The sequence below is a fragment of the Balaenoptera physalus genome (assembly GCF_965194825.1).
Source record: "Balaenoptera physalus genome assembly, chromosome: 6".
Classification (NCBI taxonomy): Eukaryota; Metazoa; Chordata; class Mammalia; order Artiodactyla; family Balaenopteridae; genus Balaenoptera; species Balaenoptera physalus.
This window is the reverse complement of record NC_138885.1, coordinates 54204994-54224873: the sequence shown is the minus strand read 5'-3', so window position 1 is coordinate 54224873 and position 19880 is coordinate 54204994. Positions and strand designations below refer to the sequence as shown.

The 19880-nt window shown below is 36.4% G+C and overlaps 1 long non-coding RNA gene across 1 annotated transcript; it reads left to right on the top strand.

Annotated features, from left to right (window-relative positions):
- Positions 1–216: 216 nt before the first annotated feature.
- On the top strand, positions 217–19559 carry LOC309662870. The gene is made up of 2 exons (XR_014265037.1): positions 217–4508; positions 5517–19559. It is a non-coding gene; the product is annotated as an uncharacterized lncRNA (long non-coding RNA).
- The last annotated feature ends 321 nt before the right edge of the window (positions 19560–19880 follow it).

The following is a 19880-nucleotide window of genomic DNA, read 5'->3' as shown; positions in this document are numbered from 1 at the left end:
GGGGGCTACTCTTCATTGTGGTGCTCTGGCTTCTCATTGCGGTGGCTTCTCTTGTTGCGGAGCTCAGGCTCTAGGTGCGCGGGCTTCAGTAGTTGTGGCACACGGGCTTAGTTGCTCCACAGCATGTGGGATCTTCCCGGACCAGGGCTTGAACCTGTGACCCCTGCATTGGCAGGCAGATTCTTAACCACTGAGCCACCAGGGAAGCCCTAAAATTGGAACTTTTATCTCTGAACTTATTTAAAAGATATTATATTACTCATTTTAAAAAGGATTTAATGTAGCATCTTCTAGAAGGGGTTAGTTTTTGATGTCTTATGTAGCTACTAAGTATTTTCTATCTTAGTGCATATCTCTCCTTCATGTATTTTTTTTTATTTGGAATGGTCCTTTGGGAGAATTAAAGTATTTTCCAGGAACTGTGATGACTCAGTTGAATTATAAAACATCAACCTGTAAGTGAGCATCTCTGGTCATTCCAACACGGACAGGTTATGAGTAAAGATAGTAGGGAGGACTAGGTTTAGAGGACTGAAATATTGGATATAACAGGAAATCAAGGGATGAGGTGTGTTGCAGTGCAGTTTAGATCCATGAGGGCTATTCTAAGAAAACTATGCCTAGACACATTACAAAATGAAACCCTAAGATAAAGAGAAAATCTTGAAAGCAGGCAGAGGAAAGCGATGCTTTACATACAAAAGAGCAGTGATTCAAATGCCAACAGATTTTTCATCAGAAATCAGTGGTCATAAACGAAAACAAAAACAAAAAAAGAAATCATAGTGGCCAGGAGATGTTAAAACTGAAACAATAAATCGGTCAACCCAAAATTCTGTGTCCCGTGAAAATAATCCTTCAGAAATGATGGCAAAGTTAACAGTCTTATAAATGGAAAACAAAGAGAAATTTGTCTCCAGCAGACCTGTACTACAAGAAATGGTAGTGGAAGTTCTTCAAAGGGAAAAAGAATATTAACAGAAAAGTTGGATCTTCAGGAGCAAATGAAGAGCATCAGAAATGGTAAATACCTGGATAAAAATAAAAGACTACTTTTATCCTCTTAAGTTCTTTAAAAAAGACCTGTGAATGTTTAAAGGAAAATTATAACATTGTTCTTTGGGGTTTTCAATGTATGCAGATGTAATCCATAAGTATATAATAAAACAAATCAATAAGCTGCTAGGAAATATATAAAACTATTTCGGAGTGTGGTTGGGGGGAGGTGGTTAAAGGGACTGTATGCTTGTGAGGTGTCTATATTTTGCGTGAAAATGTACAGTATTCTGGGTGAATTCTGATGTATTGTGTTTCTTAAATAAAACACTAAAAAAATACAAAGAGATGTCTTAAAAGTTGATAGAAGTGTTAAAAGGTAAGATTAAAAATTATTTGTTATATTTTTAAAAGATAAGAAAGAAGAAATAGCAGCAACAACAGCAGTGAGATAGAAAGAAAAATAATAAAATATTGAATGAAATCTGATGATAACAGTAATTATATTAAATATTAAAGGTCTAAACACTGCAATTAAAAAGCAGACGTTGTCAGAGTGGATAAAAAAGGAAGACCAAACTATATACAGCTTACAAGAATTATCTTTTAGGTATAAAAACACACAGATATGATGAAAGTAAATGAATGGACAAAACTATACCAGGCAAACAGTAAGCATTAAAAGCAAGGAATAACTATATTAATATCAGATAAAATAGCTTTCAAGATAGAAGGTATTATCAGAGATAAAGAGGGATATTTCATAATGTTAAAAGGACATTTCAGGGGAAATGAATCAAGATGGCGGAGGAGTAGGACATGGAGCTCACCTTTTTCCCACAAGATACATCAAAAATACATCTACATGTGGAATGACTCTCACAGCACAGCTACTGAATGCTGGCAGAAGACCTCAGACCTCCAAAAGGGCAAGAAAATCTCCATGTAACCAGGTAGGACAAAAGAAAAAAGAAAGAAAAGAGCGAAAAAGGAATTGGGACGGGATCTGTGCCCCTGGAAGGGAGCTGTGAAAGAGGAAAGTTTCCACACACAGGGAAGTCTCCTCACTGGCCGGGAGATCAGCCAGGACAGAGGGGGAGCTTTGGAGCCTTGGAGGAGAGCACAGCAACAGGTTTGTGGAGGGCAAAGCTGAGAGAGACCTGCACAGATTAGCGGTGCCAACTGGCATTCCCCAGCCTGAGATGCTTGTCCTTTGGGGCTGGTGGAGGCTGGGTACTGAGGTTCAGGCTTCGGAGGTCAGACACTGGGAAGAGGACTGGGATTGTCTGTGTGAAGGCAGCCTGAGGGGGCTAGGGTGTGGTGCACCACATCTGAGGGAATCTGGGAAGATCTCCTTCCCAGAAGGAGAAGGGTGGACTTGCCATAAAAGTTTCTTTCTCCATGTGCTCTCAGGTGGCAGGGCACCGTCTACATGAGCTATGGGGGCAGGCGTGAGCCGTCGCTGCCATCTCAGACTCCAGAGGCAGCGCAGACTGCTGCCTCTGTGGAGGGTCCTGTGAACAGGTGCAGGTCACCGCCTCCGCCTTCCCAGGAGCTTGCAAAGCCCACCAACACCAAGTGTCCAGCAACCCTGTGCCAACCACTGCCCCTGCCTCCCCTGGGGTGCATGTGATCCGTGCTGCTTCTAAGGGTCCTGTGACCCGGCACCAACCACTGCCCCCACCTTTCTGGGAGTATGTGCAGCCAGCTGCCTTCGCCAAGGGACCCACGTCCAGGAGCCAACCGCTGCCCCCACCTTCCTGGGAACGTGTGTGTGGGCCGTGCATCTGCACACCCCTTATCAAGGAGATAATGGCCAGCACAGGCTGAGGAAAGAGATGGCAAGCATCCAAACCAAAAACAGCCCTCACACCAAAAAAATATTAAACCCACATAAGCTATGCAGACATGCTCCGCATATAAATAGCCCTCCAAGACTACAGTAGATATTTGTTTCTCCTAAACTCACAGAGTAAGAGAAATATAAGCAAAATGAAGAAGCAGAGGAACCACTCTCAGTTAAAAGAACAAGAAAATTCCCCTGAAGGAATAAACAATGAAACAGACCTCTTCAGTCTAACAGACACTGAGTTCAAAAAGGAGGTAATGAAAATACTGAAGGAATTAAGAAAGGCTATTGACAGAAATGCAGATTACTGTAGAAAGGGACTAGAAACTATAAGGAGGAGCCAAGAACAATTAGAAAATTCATTTGCCAAGATTAAAGCTGAGCTCAAGGCAATGAATAGCAGAACGAATAACGCAGAAGAAAGAATAAGTGACGTGGAAGATAGAATAATGGAAATTACCCAATTTCCAGACAGAAAATTTCCATTTGACAGAAAGCCAAATTAAAAAAAAAATGAAAGCAATATAAGAGACATATGGAATAATATAAAGCAGGCCAATCTACGCATAATAGGGATTCCAGAAAGAGAAGAAAGAGAAAAGGGGATTGAAAATGTATATGAAGAAATTATGGCTGAAAACTTCCTAAACCTAAAGAAGGAAACAGATACCCAGATACAGGAAGCACAGAGGATCCCAAACAAGATGAACCCTAACAGACCTACACCAAGACATAGTATAATAAAAATGGCAAAATTAAAGATAAAGAGAGAATTCTAAAGGCAGCAAGAAAAAAACAGAGTTAATTACAAGAGAACCCCCATAAGGCTATCAGCTGTTTTCTCTACAGAAACACTGCAGGCCAGAAGGGAGGGGCAAAATATATTCAAAGTCTTGAAAGAGAAAAATCTGCAACCTAGAATACTCTACCCAGCAAGATTATCATTTAGAATACGAGGAGAAATAAAGAATTTCTCAGACAAGCCTAAACTAAAAGAATACAGCAATACTAAACCTATCCTAAAAGTAATATTGAAAGGTCATCTCTAAATAGAAAAGAAGCAAAAAGATATAGGAAGGAGGAAATCACAATTGGAAAGTAAATCACTTAAATTAACCAGACTACAGATCAAAAAGAAAAAAAAAACTGTGAAAGCAATGATAAACAAAAGGAACAACAAAAGGATAAACATGAAGATGTAAACAGGGACATCAAACTCATAAAATGCGGGGAAGGAGAGTAAGAAAATTCATATTCTTTTTCCTTTTTCTTTTTTAGAATGTGTTTAAACGTACATGATTATCAGTCTAAAGCAAGCAGATATAGGAAGGGGTTAACATACTTGAAAAACAGGGCAATAACAAATCAAAAATATACAGTAAATTCACAAAAACCAAAACGAAGAGAACACAAGCATAAAATAAAAAGAAATCATCAAACCATAAAAAGAAAAAGAAAAAGAAGGGAACAAAGATGAAACAAAGAATCAACTGGAAAACAAGATTTGAAATGGCAGTAAATACATATGTATCAATAATTACCTTAAATGTCAATGGAGTGAATGCTCCAATCAGAAGACATAGAGTGGCAGACTGGATAAAAAAACAAGCGCCTACAGTATGCTGCCTACAAGAGACCCACCTTAGAGCAAAGGACACACATAGTTTGAAACTAAAGGTATGGAAAAAGATATTTCAGGCAAACAGAAATGACAAGAAAGCAGGAGTTGCAATACTCATATCAGACAAAATAGACTTTAAAGTAAAGACTATACAGAAAGACACTATATAATGATAAAAGGATTAATACAAGAAGAGGATGTAACACTTATCAATTTATATGCTACATATAAGCATTTAGAATGCTACACCGAAAAAAACTGCTGAACACATATTCTTTTCATGTGCACGTGGTACATTCCCACATATAGATCATATGATTAAAAAAAAACCAGATCAACAAATTTAAAAGGAATGAAATTATATAGAATATATTCTCTTAACCCAAGAGAATTAAAATAAAAGTCAATAACAATAAGATAGGAAAATACAAAGTATTTTGAAATTTAACAACGTACTTTGAAATTTAACAACATACTTTTTTTCTTTCCTTTTTTTTTGTCAGTGCAGCTATGTGGGATATAAAGTTCACTGACCAGAGATTGAACCTGTGCCCCCTGCAGTGGAAGTGCAGAGTCCTAACCACTGGACTACCAGGGAATGCCCAACAACGTACTTCTAAATAAATCATAGAGCAAAAAAGAAATTAGAAGGAAAATTAGAAAATATTTTGAAGTGAAAGACACTGAAAACACAACATATAAAAATTTGGGGGAAGCAGGTGAATCAATGCTTCAAACGCAACATAGATTTAATTCCTTAAAATAAGAAAGTTCTAAAATCAATGACCTAAGATTCCATATTAAGAGACTAAAGGGAATTCCCTGGCAGTCCAGTGGTTAGGACTCCACACTGGAATATCACTCAGCCATTAAAAAGAATGAAATAATGCCATTTGCAGTAACATGGATCAACCTAGAAATTGTCATACTGAGTGAAGTTAGTCAGAAAGAGGAAGAGAAGTATCGTGTGATATCACTTATATGTGGAACCTAAAAAAAAATGATACAAATGAACTTCTTTACAAAACAGAAACAGACTCACAGACTTAGAGAACGAACTTGTTACCAGAGGGAAAGGTAGGGGGGAGGCATAGTTAGGGAGTTTGGGATTGACATGTATACACTGCTATATTTAAAATGGATAACCAACAAGGACCTACTGTATATATAGCACAGGGAACTCTACTCAATATTATATAACAACCTAAATGGGAAAAGAATATGGAAAAGAATAGATTCATGTATATGTATAACTGAATCACTTTGCTGTACACCTGAAACTAACACAAGATTGTTAATCAACTATGCTCCAATATAACATAAAAAATTTTAAAAGAAAAAAATAGGATAGTGAGAGAATATTTTCAACTTAATGTCATCAAATTCAGCAACTTAGGTAAGATGGATGAATTACTTTAGAAAACAGCTTACAAAAATTGACACAAGAAAAATGAAAATCTGAGAAATTTAATGTCAAATGTTCACAATCTCTTCAGAAAATAGAGAACACTGCCCAACACTGTTTATGAGGTGAGCATAGCCTTTATACAAAAACCTTGTGGTGACATTTAAAAAAGACAATTACACAAATCTCTCATGGACTTAAATACAAAAATACTTTGTAAAATATTAGCATATTAAATTAAACAATATAAAAAAAAGGGTAATATACCATGAAAAAAGAGGTTATAGTCCAGGAATGCAAGACTGGGTCAACATTCAAAACATTATCAATGTTAATTTACTGTGTTAACAAAATAGAGGATAAAAATCACATGTTTGTTCCAAAATGTGAAGAAAAAGCATTGACAAGATTCAACATGCATTCCTGATAAAAACTCAGCAAACCGGGAATAATAGGGAACTTCTTAATCTTATAACGAGTTTCTACTGAAAACTCAATTAACATCATATTTAGTGATGAAAGACTGAATATTCTACCTCAAGTTTTAGAAACATGGGAAGAATGTCCACTTTTGCCGCTTGTATTTAACATTGTACCAAGTTCTGTAAGCATTGCAGTAAGGCAAAATAATAATAATAATAATAGCAATAATGCACATAAATTTCTTAATGGAACAAGTAAACCTGTCCCTCTTTTCAGGTGATGTGATTCTTTCCTAGAGAGTCTAAGGAGTCTGCAAAACGACTGGAACAAAGAGGGAATTTAATAATGTTATAGGATACAGAGTTAAGATTTTAAAAATCAGTTGTATTTTTTATACTAGCAGCAAGCAATTCGGAAAATTTTTTAATTCCATTTATAATTGCACCACCCCCAAATAGTACTTAAATATAACAAAAGACATCCACAACTTCTACCCTGAAAATTAGAAAACAATTATGAGGGAATATAAAGATCAACTAAATTAATACTGAGATATACCATGTTCATGGATTAGAACATTCAAGATTATTCAGATGTTACTTCTATACAAATTGATCAGTATACCCAACACAATGTCAATCAAAACTCCAACTACTTTGGTAGAAAATAACAAACTGACTCTAAAATTTATATGGAAATGCAAATAAACCAACAGTAGGCAAAGCAATTTTTTAAATGATAAACAAGGTAGGAGGGCTTACCCAAAATGATTTCAATACTTCAGATAAAGTTACTTTATTCAAGACCACTTGTTACTGATGATGAAATGACAGGCATTTGGATCAATGAAACTGAATTGAATCTTAAAATAAACCCATGCATACATAATTAGCTAATTTTTATCAAGGATACCAAGGTAATTCAGTGAGAGAATGGAGAATCTTTTCAATAAATAATGTTGATACAACTGGGCATCCATATGGAGAAAATTACTAGTTCCTTCTTGACATCATGAAGAAAAATTAACTCAAATCATAGACTTAAATGGAAACATAACACTATAAATTTTGTAAGAAAAAAACATAGGAGAAAAATCTTTACTGTCTTGGGGGTAAGAAATGATTAATAAGGACTCAAATAGTATGAACTGTAAGAGAAACTATAATAGATGGATTTTTATAAATCAAAAATTTTAATTTTCTGCTCTTTGAAAACACTGTTAAGAAAGTGAAAAGGCAGTATGCATTATGGGGGAAATATTTGCAAATATATTTCAAAGAACTTGCTCCCAGCATATAAAAAGAACTCTTACAACTCATTAATAAGAAGACAAATGATCCATTTTCAAAATGGGCAAAAGTTTTGCACAGGTACATCACAAAAATATGTAAATAAGCATATGAAAATATGCTCTACATCATTAGTCAAGAGGGAAGTGCAAATTAAAATCAAAATGAGACTCTTCACACTCATAAATATTGTTAAATTTACAAAGATGTTAATACTAAATATTGGTTAGGATTTGCAGCAACTAGAATTCTCAGATACTGCTGGTGGACACATAAAATGTCACAGCTACTTTTGAAAAATGTTTTGATTTGACAGTTTATTAAAAATTAGTAACAAAAGAAAAAATAGATAAATTGGACTTCGTCAATATTAAAAATTTTGTACTTCAAAGGATACTATCAAGAAGGTGAAAAGATAGCCCACAGAATGGGAAAAAATACTTTCAAATCAAATATCTGATAAGGGTTTTGTATGTTGAATATATTCTACACATCAGTTTGAGTTGATAAAATTAACAAGCCCGATCATACCAAGTTTTGACATGGTTGTGTAGCGATTGGAACACTCATTCACTGCTGGTAGGAAAGTAAAATTGTAAAACCACTTTGGAAAACAGTTTGACAGTTATTTATAAAGTTAAATACATACCTACCACATGATTCAGCCATTTCACTCTTAAGAATGTACTCAAGAGAAAGGAGCATATGTCCACATAAACTCTTGTATTGGAATGTTCATAGCAACTTTATTTGTCATAACTCCAAATTGGAAACATCTGAAATGTCCACCAACAGGTTTGTGGATAATCAAATTGCGATATAACTATACAGTGGAATACTCAGCAATATAGAAGGATGAACTATCAACAAACACATGACAATATGAATGAAGCCCAGAATAATTTTGCCAAGTGAAGTAAGCCAGCAAAAAGAAAAAAAATATATATATATATATATACACACACACCATATGATTTCATTTATATAAAACTCTAAAAAGTACAAACAAATCTGTAGTGACAATAAATAAGTGGTTGTCTGGGGCCAGGGATAGGGGCATAGGGAGAGAGAAAGGATTACAAAGGGAATGAGGAAACTTTGTGGGGTGACGTATATATTCACTATTTTGATGATGGTGATGGTTTCACAGGTGTAATCATATGTCAAGACATCAAATTATACACTTCAGATATGAATTTTATTATGTCAGTTATACCTGAATAATGCTTTTTTAAAACTAACAAATATTGGTGATTATATGGAAAAATGAGAAACCTCTATACTGCTGGTGGAATTGAAAAATTGTGCAACCACTTTCAAAAGCAGTTTGGCAGTTCCTCAAAAGGTTAAACATAGATCAATCAATTCTACAACAAAGTATATGCTCATGAGAAATGAAAACATATGCCCACAAAAGAATTTCACACAAATGTTCATAGCAGCGTTATTCATCATAGCTAAAAGTTGGAAACAAAGTAAATTCTATCACATGGCAAATGGATATATAAAATGTGGTATATCCATACAATAGAATATTATTCAGCAACAAAAAGGAATGAAGTATTGATATGTGCTTCGACATGCAAAGAAGTGTTTAAAACAATAAGGAAACAACCCAATCAATAAATGGGCAGGGCTTCCTTGGTGGCGCAGTGGTTGAGAATCCGCCTGCCAATGCAGGGGACACGGGTTCGAACCCTGGTCTGGGAAGATCCCACATGCCGCGGAGCAACTGGGCCCGTGAGCCACAACTACTGAGCCTGCGTGTCTGGAGCCTGTGCTCCGCAACAAGAGAGGCCACGACAGTGAGAGGCCCGCGCACAGCAATGAAGAGTGGCCCCCGCTCGCCGCAACTAGAGAAAGCCCTCGCACAGAAACGAAGACCCAACACAGCCAAAAATGAATAAATTAATTTAAAAAAAAATTAAAATTAAAAAAAAAAACTTTAAAAATAAATAAATAAATAAATGGGCAAAAGATCTGAACAGACATCACACCAAAGAAGACATAGAGATGGCAAATAAGCATATAAAAAGATGTCTAGCATCATATGTCATTAGGGAATTGCAAATTAAAACAATAAGATACCACTACCCACCTTTTAGAATGGCCAAAATCCAAAACACTGACAACACCAAATGCTGACAAGGATTTGGAGCAAGAGGAACTCTCATTTATTGTTGTTGGAAATATAAAATCATACAGTCACTTGAAAAGACAATTCAATAGTTTCTTACAAAGCTAAACATACTCTGTTTGCCTCAGCAGTAACACTCCTTGATATTTACCCAAATTAGTAGAAAACTTATATCTGCACAAAAACCTGCACTTAAATATCTATCACAGCTTATTCGTAATTGCCAAAAACTTGGAAATAACCAAGATGTCCTTCAGTGGGACAGTGGATAAACAAACTGTGGTGTATTCATACAATGGAATATTATTTAACATTAAAAGGAAATGAGCTATCAAACCAGAAGAAGACTTGGAAGAAACTTAAACACTTATTGCTAAGTGAAAGAAACCAATCTGAAAAGTCTACATACTGTATGATTCCAACTATATGACATTCTGGAAAAAGTGAAATTATGGAGACAGTAAAAAAAATCAGTAGCTGCTAGGGGTTTTGGGTGGGAAGGGAGAGATGAATTGGTGGAGCACAGGAATTTTTAGGGCAGTGAAACTATTTTATAGAAACTATTCTAATGGTGGATACAAGTCATTATTTGTCAAGACCCATAGAATGAACAACAGAAATAGTGAACCCTAATGTAATATATGACTGTAGTTAATAATAATGTATCAATATGGCTCATCAATTTTAACACATATACCATGTAATTCAAGATATTAATAATAGGGGAAATTAGAGAAGATATGTGAGGGGGTTGTGGGAACTCTCTGTACTTGCCCTCATTCTTCTTTAAAACTGCTCCCAAAAAAGTACATTAATTTTTAAGAAATTTAAGCAGAGTCATCAGTGATAAACACTGCAACATAGACAGATTCTGCAACTTAAGTTCAGGCAAGTTACTGAGACAAAAACTTTCTGGAAAATAAAGCAGAATCCAGAGTTGCTGTATGCTCTCTGAAATGTAGTTTTCAAAAATACTAGACATGCAAAAAAAAAAAAAAGAAAGAGTGACACATACCAGAAAATAAGATAGTCAGTAGTAACTAACTCTGGGTCCAAATGTTAGACTTAGCAGACAAAGATCTCAAAGCAACTATTAAAAATATGTTTTTGGGACTTCCCTGGTGGCGCAGGGGTTAAGAATCCACCTGCCAACGCAGGGGCCACGGGTTCGAGCCCTGGTCCGGGAAGATCCCACATGCCGCAGAGCAACTAAGCCCGTGCGCCACAACTACTGAGCCTGTGCTCTAGAGCCTGCGAGCCACAACTACTGAGCCCGTGTGCCACAACTACTGAAGCCTGCGCGCCTAGAGCCCGTGCTCTGCAACAAGAGAAGCCACCGCAATGAGAAGTGCACGCACCACAACGAAGAGTAACTCCTGCTCGCTGCAACTAGAGAAAGCCTGCGTGCAGCAACGAAGACCCAACGCAGCCAAAAATAAATAAATAAATAAATAAATAAATAGATCACTTAAAAAAAATGTTTTTAACATTTAAAAAACTTAAGTTTAAAGAACTAATGGAAAATGTAGTAGTAAAAACTCAACAAAAAAGGAATCTAAAGAGAGAAATACAATCTGTAGAAAAAGAACCAAATAGAAATTCTAGAGCTTAAAAATACTGGAAAGTACTGGAATGAAAAGTACTGGAATGAAAAATTCACTAGATGGGCTCAGTAGTGAAAAGAAAGACTCCATGAACTTGAAAATTATTAAAAATACCCCAATGCAAGGAATAGGGAGACAAATTGAAGAAAAGTGATTAAAAAAGAATCTCAGAGAACTTTAGGATAGTATGAAGTATCCCAACATACATTTAATGGACATGCTAACATGAGAGGAAGGGTCGGGAGTGGCAGAAAAAATAATTGAAGAAATAATTAATGAAAACCCCCCCAATTTTGATAAGAACGTTAAACTAGAGATTGAAGAAGCTCAACAAACTCCAAATATGAAAAAGACAAGGGATACACCTGGATACTTTATAGTGAAACTGTTGAAAGGCAAAGACAAATAGAAACTCTTGAAAGAAGCAATAAGAAAAAAACTCATCATGAATAAGGGAGCAACAATGTGATTAATAGCTAAGTTCTCTAATCAGAAACAAGAAGAGCATCAAGAAGACAATGTAATGACATATTCAGGGTCCTGGAGTTGAGTTTGGTAGGGGAACTGACAACTAAGAATTCTATATGCAGTAAAATTATCCTTCAGTAATGAAAGTGAAAAACATTCCTTCTAAGAAAACAAAAACTAAGATTTTATTGCTTAGCAGATCCGTACTATGAGCATTACTTAATGAAATTCTTCATCATTACTTAGTGATACTTAGCAATAACTCAGAGCCACATGAAGGAATGAAGAGCCCTAGCAATGGTATATGTGTGGGTAAATACAAAAGACCATATAATGTTTTTCCTTGTCTTCTTATTTCTTCAAAAACCAAAAGTGTTTAAAGCAATAATTATAGTACTTTACTGTTGGACATGTATATGAAAGTAATATAATTAATATTAATATTACTAACGACGGTGGTGGAAATGGACCATATAGGAGCACATTTGCTATAATAGAATTAAGTCAATATTTATCTGAAATAGCTTGTCATAAGTTAAAGATTCATTTTTTAACCCCTAAAGCAATGACTAAAAAGAAACTTTACAAAATCAAATAATTTAATCGAAAGAGGAATTACAATGTTACATTGAAAACTTACTTATTTTATGTAAAAGACCCTAAAGGAGTAACAGAGGACCAAAAAAGGACATTTGGAAAGCAAATATCAAAATAGAAAATAAAATCCAACCATATCAGTAATTACAGTACTTGTGAATGGACTTGGATTGAAAGACAGAAATTTACACTTATTTTCTTTATTCCTGTAAACAGTATTATGACTGTCTTCCATTTGCCCTTCCAGATCCACTCTTCTCCTTAGTATACTTTGCTTTTTACCATAGGAAGCTTATTTGTTTGGATCATATGGGTGTACCCTCTGGCACCTGGTCAGTTTTTACCAATGAGGAGACCCTCAGGAATACTGAAGGGAAGAGTGTGTAACAAGCATTTATTTTCCCTGGCTCCCTGTGGGGGCACAGCAGGCTATCTAGGTCTGTACACTGAAAGTGGCCTTTTCTACACTATTCCCTCCTTCTGATTACACTCACTAACCCCTCTACTTAAACCTATGGGTATAAAGAAAGGGAAAGTTCTTCTGCTGTTAGCCTTGGGTTATTGCACTGTTCCTTGTGGTTCCTCTTCACTCTTACTTTTATAAATAGTACCTTTGTACCTTAACCTTCCTTGGATTGTCCCAAGTTGAATGTGCCATCTGTGTCCTAAATGAACCCTGGCTGATATGTCTATGAATTTTTAGGTAGGATTTTTTTTTTTACTCTATATCAGCCATCTTCTTTTAAATCTTTTTCAATGTTATGTATATTTTTCTTCATTCTGAAAATCTTCAAAACTCTCACATCTTTATTCTGTTTTAGTGTGCCTATAATGCATATATTAATTATTTTATTTGTTATTTTGCATTATGTAATTCCTTATATTGATGAATTGTTTTTCAGTCCATCTTGTCTTTTTATTTTAATTTCTATCTTCGCCTCTCCTGTTGCATCTTCTTTGAAGTAACCAAGCAGACGAAAACGGTATGTTTACATTCTGTTCAGAGGAAACCATTTATAGAATGTATGCTATTTTACATTTGCCACAGTGTCTTTTCAAAGCAGTCTCCTCTTTCTTTCTCCCTCCCTTCCCCCCCCCACCCTGCTTTCTTCTCATGTAACCCCATCTGGCATTTTTTTCAATACACAGCATTGAAGAGGCACCCCTGTATATTTTTACTTTAAAACAACTGCTGGGAAATAGCCCTCTAAGCATTAACTTTGAAGGCAAATTTCTACCTCATTTTGAAATACCCATTGACATTTGTCTTGTATGGATTAGTTGACCTGTCATGTGTTTTTTGTCTTGGGTTTTCTATCTAAGTTAGTGTGAGATCTCAGTTTACAATGCTTAGAATGTGTGCTATATTCAAGTCTATCTTTCCATCCTTTTCCACTCCAAGTATGCAAAATTTTGTAGGTTTCCACCATGTGCCCCTGCTTCTTTATATATTTCATGCTGGCAGTTTTAGTCTCTGAAGATATTGCAGACAGAAGAAGCTAAGGTGGAACCTTTGGCAGGCTTCTGATTCTGGCTGCCTCAATATATCATTTTGTATAATTGGGAAATGCCTATCTTTTTACTCGTCAGTACATTGCAACATGAAGTGGTAGTTGAGTTCTTTTTCTGTCTGTGTTAGTCTGTGCTATTCTTATTCATGGAATGTACTACTGATTGCATTCCCATTTTGTAACAGTGAAAATTACACTAAAGTTTTATTGTTTAAAGTTTCTGTACTCTTTAAGTCAACTCCCGTGTCCAGTTACTCATGCTATTTTGTATTCCATTAACTCCCGAAGAATTTTAGATGAGGAAGAATTCATTTCACTCCAGGTGTATACCCAAGAGAACTGAAAACATAGGTTCACCAAAACCTGTATATGAATGTTCATAGCAGTATTATTCATAATAGCCAAAAGGTAGGAAACAATCCAAATGTGCATTAATGGACAAATGGAAAAATAAAATGTGGTATATCCATACAGTAAAATATTATTCAACAATAAAATGGAATAAAGTACTGATACATGCTACAATATAGGTGAACCTTAAAAACATTATGCTATGTGAAAGAAGCCAATCACAAAAGACCACATATTGTATGTTTCCATACATATGTAATGTCCAGAATAAGCAAATCCATAGAGAGAGCAAGTCGATTGGTGGTTGCTAGGAACTGGGTGAAGAGGAGAATTGGTAGTGGCTGCTAATGGGTATAGGATGTCTTTTTAGGGTGATGAAAATCTGGAATTAGACAGTAGTGATGATTGCACGAACTTGTGAATATACTAAAAAACATGGATTTGCATACGTTAAAAGGGTGAAATTTATAGTAAGTGATTTATATTTCAATAATAAAAAACATCTAGGGACTTCCCTGGCGGTCCAGTGGTTAAGACTCTGAGCTTCCAATGCAGGGGGCATGGGTTCAATCCCTGGTTGGGGAACTAAGATCCCACACGCTGCGCAGAGTGGCCAAGTAATAATAATAATAACAATAATAATAATAATAAACATCTAAAACATGACAAGGTAGGTCATCACGAAATTGTTGAAAACCAGTGATAAAGAGAAAATCTTGAGAGCAGTTTGAAGAAAAGAGACACATGACTACAGAGCAACAAATATCAGAATTTAAGCAGATATAGCATCAGAAGCAATGTAAAGAGGAATACCATAGACGAACATCTTTAAAATAAAGAAAATACTTTTAACCGAGAATCCTATACCCAGCAAAAATCTTTCAAACATGAAAGTGAAGTCTTTTATAGATATACAAAAGCTGAAAGACAAGTGATTTTTGATAAAGGTACAAAATCAACTTAATGGAAAAAGGATAGTCTTTTCAATAGATAGAGCTGGGAAAATTGGATATCCATATGCCAGAAATGGATTTTCATCTATCCTTTGCATGATATCTAAAAAGTAACTCAAAATGGATCACAGGCCTAAATGTAAATAAGACCTCAACTATAAAGCTTCTAGAACAAAACATAAGGAAAGGAGAAAATCTTCATGATTTTCTACTAAGATTTCCAAAAGCTGGATCAATAAAAGTAAAAACTGATAAATCAGTTTTTATCAAGATAAAAATAAACTCTGCTCTTAAAAATATACCCTTAAGAGAATGAAAAGATGTACTCATTTCACTAGCCACTCCTTCTTAATTTCTTTTCCTGGTTTTTCCTCGTATCTCCAGTTTCTAAGTTTTACAGTATCACAGAACTTAGTCTGTGTGCAGTCACTCTTTGATCTCACCATTTCATATTTTAAATACTATAAGCAAGTAACTCCCAGATTTGTATTTCCAGCCAGGACCTTTCCCCAGACTCCAAACTTATATAGCCATCTTTGTGCTTAACATCTCCACCTGGATATTTAGTTAGTATCTTCAACTTAACAAGTAACAAACGAACCTACTGATTTTTTTTAAAAAATTTATTTTATTTATTATTTATTTTCCTTATTTATTTATTTTTGGCTGCGTCGGGTCTTAGTTGCAGTGTGCTGGATCTTTGTTGAGGCATGCAGGATCTCTTCGTTGCGGCGCTCAGGTTTCTCTCTAGTTGCGGTGTTCAGACTCCTCTCTAGTTGTGGTGTGTGGGTTTTCTCTCTTTAGTTGTGGCGCATGGGCTCCAGGGTGCACGGGCTCTGTAGTTGTGGCGTGGGGGCACCAGAGTGCGTGGGCCCTGTAGTTTGTGGCATGCAGGCTCTCTCGTTGAGGCTCACGAGCTCAGTAGTTGTGGCATGCGGGCTTAGTTGTCCCACAGCATGTGGGATCTTAGTTCCCTGACCAGGGATCAAACCTGCGTCCCCTGCGTTGGAAGGCAGATTCTTTACCACTGGACCACCAGGGAAGTCCCAAACCTACTGATTTACACCAAACCACAACACCCTCACCCAAAGCAGCTCTTTTGCAGTCTCTCTATGTACATAAATGCTAACTTTTGCCCTCTAGTTCCTGAGGAAAAAAACTGTGGAGTCATCATTCACTAGAAATCTTTCTCTTAAAGCACATGTCAAATCCATCAACAGATCCTTTACCTCTACCTTCAACATATATAAAGAATCTGACCACTTTCTACTACTTCAATCACTACCATCAGTTCTAAGCTTAGTATGATCATCCTTTGCTTGGAATTTTTAGCGACCTCCTACATGGTCTAACTTCCATTCTTGTTTCACTACAGTCTGTTCTAATACTAAAGCCAGAGAGAATTTTTTCAAAGGTAAGTCAGGCCATGTCCTTTCGTTGCTCAAAACCACACAATGGTTTCCTACTCAGGATAAAAATTCAACATCTTTGTATAATGGCTTCAAAAGCCCTGCAAAATATGGCACCATCTATGGCACTCTCTTGACCTTATCTCCTGGTGCTCTTCTTGACCACATCAGCCTATTTACTGTTTGATGAACAAACTAAGCATGCTCCTATCACAGGACATTTGTAAATCTTGTTCCCTCTGCCTGGGAAGCTCTTCCCCCATATGACTACATGCCTTATTCCCTCACTTTTAAAAAGTCTGTGCTCAGATGTCTTATCAGGAGGCCCTTTTTTCCTAGAACTTCTTGTACATCTTGCTTTCCCTACTTTTTTCCATAAGACATGTCAAAATTATATATAGCAGGAATGTGCAAACTATGGCCATTGGGTAAATCTTAGCTACCACCTGTTTTTGCATATAAAGTTTTCTTGGAACACAGCCATGCTCACTTTTTTATATGTTGCCTATGGCTGGTTTTTCACTACAATGACAAAGTTGAGTAATCACAACAAAGACATGAGACCTCTAAAGCCTAAAACATTTACTATTTGGCCCTTTACAGAAGAAGGTTGCTGACCCTGATATACACTATGTGTTTGCTTGTATTTATTGCCTGTTTCTCCCCATGAGAAAGTAAGTCCTATGAAGGCAGTTATTTTTTTCACTGCTGCATCCTTAGCACCTAGAATAGTATCTGGCACATAATAGGTATTCAATAAGTATTCCAGGAACAATTCAATGACAATTAAAGAGAATGATATGGTCTAGTAATTAAAGGATATATTAAAGGATTTTAGGCTTTAAAGACAAAAATTCCTCTAGATTATAAGCTTTGTTATTATGTATCATTATCATCTAAAAGTAAATACACTTTTTTTCAATTAAGCATGTTTGCAATTAAGAAAAGAGACTCCTGTGTAGGGGGAGTTCCCTGGTGGCCTAGTGGTTAGGATTCTGGGTTTTCAGTGCAGTGGCCTGGGTTCAATCCCTGGTCGGGGAACTGAGATCCCGCAAGCCGCGCATGTGGCCAAAAAAAAAAGACTCCTGTGTAAAGATGGTAGAAAGAAGCTACAGAATTTCCCTCCTCTGATACCTAATGATATGACCTTCAACAATTAAAAAGAAAGATAAGAACAGCAGAACCAGAAGAAAAAAAGAAAACAAAACATTTGTCAGCAGTAACCAGAAATAAGAAACAGGATAGAATCTCAATGTCATATATTTCAAAAGATGATAGCTGAGGAAAGAAACACGTTTGCCAAAGCATGGAATGGCACCCAGTCCCATTCTCCCCAAAATCGTATCTTAATGTCAAGATTAATGATGATCTTGAGAGTCATCATTGATACAACTGAAGTAGTAGGGGGAGTAACTGTATAGAGTCTTACATTTTTCTTTTTCTTACTATGTGAAAGTAGAAAAAGCTGCTGGGAAGAGATGTCTGAAAGGTGAAAAGTGAGGATTAGGGATGATTTCCTGGCAGAAGCAGAGGCTTCAGGACTCCTGAATTGAGGGAGTGGTCTATATCCCAAGGGCTAGCTCCCTATAGGAATAAGGTTGTTCCCTCCCCAAGTAGTTAGGGTGAAACGCCAGGAAAATCTCAAAGAACTGATCCCAATTCCTCCAACAAAAGCCACACATAAAAGCTGCCACACACAAAAACAGAAATATAGATCAATGGAACAGGAGAGAAGGCCCGGGGATAAACCCACACACATATGGTCACCTCATTTTTGATAAAGGAGGCAAGAATATACAATGGAGAAAAGACAGCCTGTTCAATAAATGGTGCTGGGAAAACTGGACACCTACATGTACAAGAATGAAATTAGAACACTCCCTAACACCATACACAAAAATAAACTCAAAATGGATTAAAGACCTCAATGTAAGGCCAGACACTATCAAACTCTTAGAGGAAAACATAGGCAGAACACTCTATGACATAAATCACAGCAAGATCCTTTTTGACCCACCTCCTAGAGAAATGGAAATAAAAACAAAAATAAACAAATGGGACCTAATGAAACAGAGGCTTTTGCACAGCAAAGGAAACCATAAACAAGATGAAAAGACAACCCTCAGAATGGGAGAAAATATTTGCAAATGAAGCAACTGACAAAGGATTAATCTCCAAAATTTACAAGCAGCTCATGCAGCTCAATATCAAAAAAACAAACAACCCAGTCCAAAAATGGGCAGAAGACCTAAATAGACATTTCTCCAAAGAAGATATGCAGATTGCCAACAAACACATGAAAGGATGCTCAACATCACTAATCACTGGAGAAATGCAAATCCAAACTACAATGAGGTATCATGTCACACTGGTCAGAATGGCCACCATCAAAAAATCTACAAACAAGAAATGCTGGAGAGGGTGTGGAGAAGAGGGAAACTTCTTGCACTGTTGGTGGGAATGTAAATTGATACAGCCACTATGGAGAACAGTATGGAGGTTCCTTAAAAACTAAAAATAGAAGTACCATATGACCCAACAATCCCACTACTGGTCATATACCCTGAGAAAACCATAATTCCAAAAGAGTCATGTACCACAATGTTCACTGCAGCTCTATTTACAATAGCCAGGACATGGAAGCAACCTAAGTGTCCATCGACAGATGAATGGATAAAGAAGATGTGGCACATATATACAGTGGAATATTACTCAGCCATAAAAATAAACAAAATTGAGTTATTTGTAGTGAGGTGGAGGGACCTAGAGTCTGCCATACAGAGTGAAGTAAGTCAGAAAGAATAAAACAAATACCGTATGCTAACACATATATATGGAATCTAAAAAAAAAAAAAAATGGTTCTGAAGAACCTAGGGGCAGGACAGGAATAAAGACTCAGACCTACTAGAGAATGGACTTGAGGACACGGGGAAGAGGAAGGGTAAGCTGGGACGAAGTGAGAGAGTGGTATGGACATATATACACTACCAAATGTAAAATAGATGGCTGGTGGGAAGCAACCACATAGCACAGGGAGATCAGCTCAGTGCTTTGTGACCACCTAGAGGGGTGGGATAGGGAGGGTGGGAGGGAGACACAAGAGGGAGGAGATATGGGGATATATGTATATGTATAGCTGATTCACTTTGTTATAAAGCAGAAATTAACACACCATTGTAAAGCAATTATACTCCAATAAAGGTGTTAAAAAAAAAAAAGCTGCCACAAAAGCTTCTCTCTTCTTATTCTTTGGCCATACAAAAAAT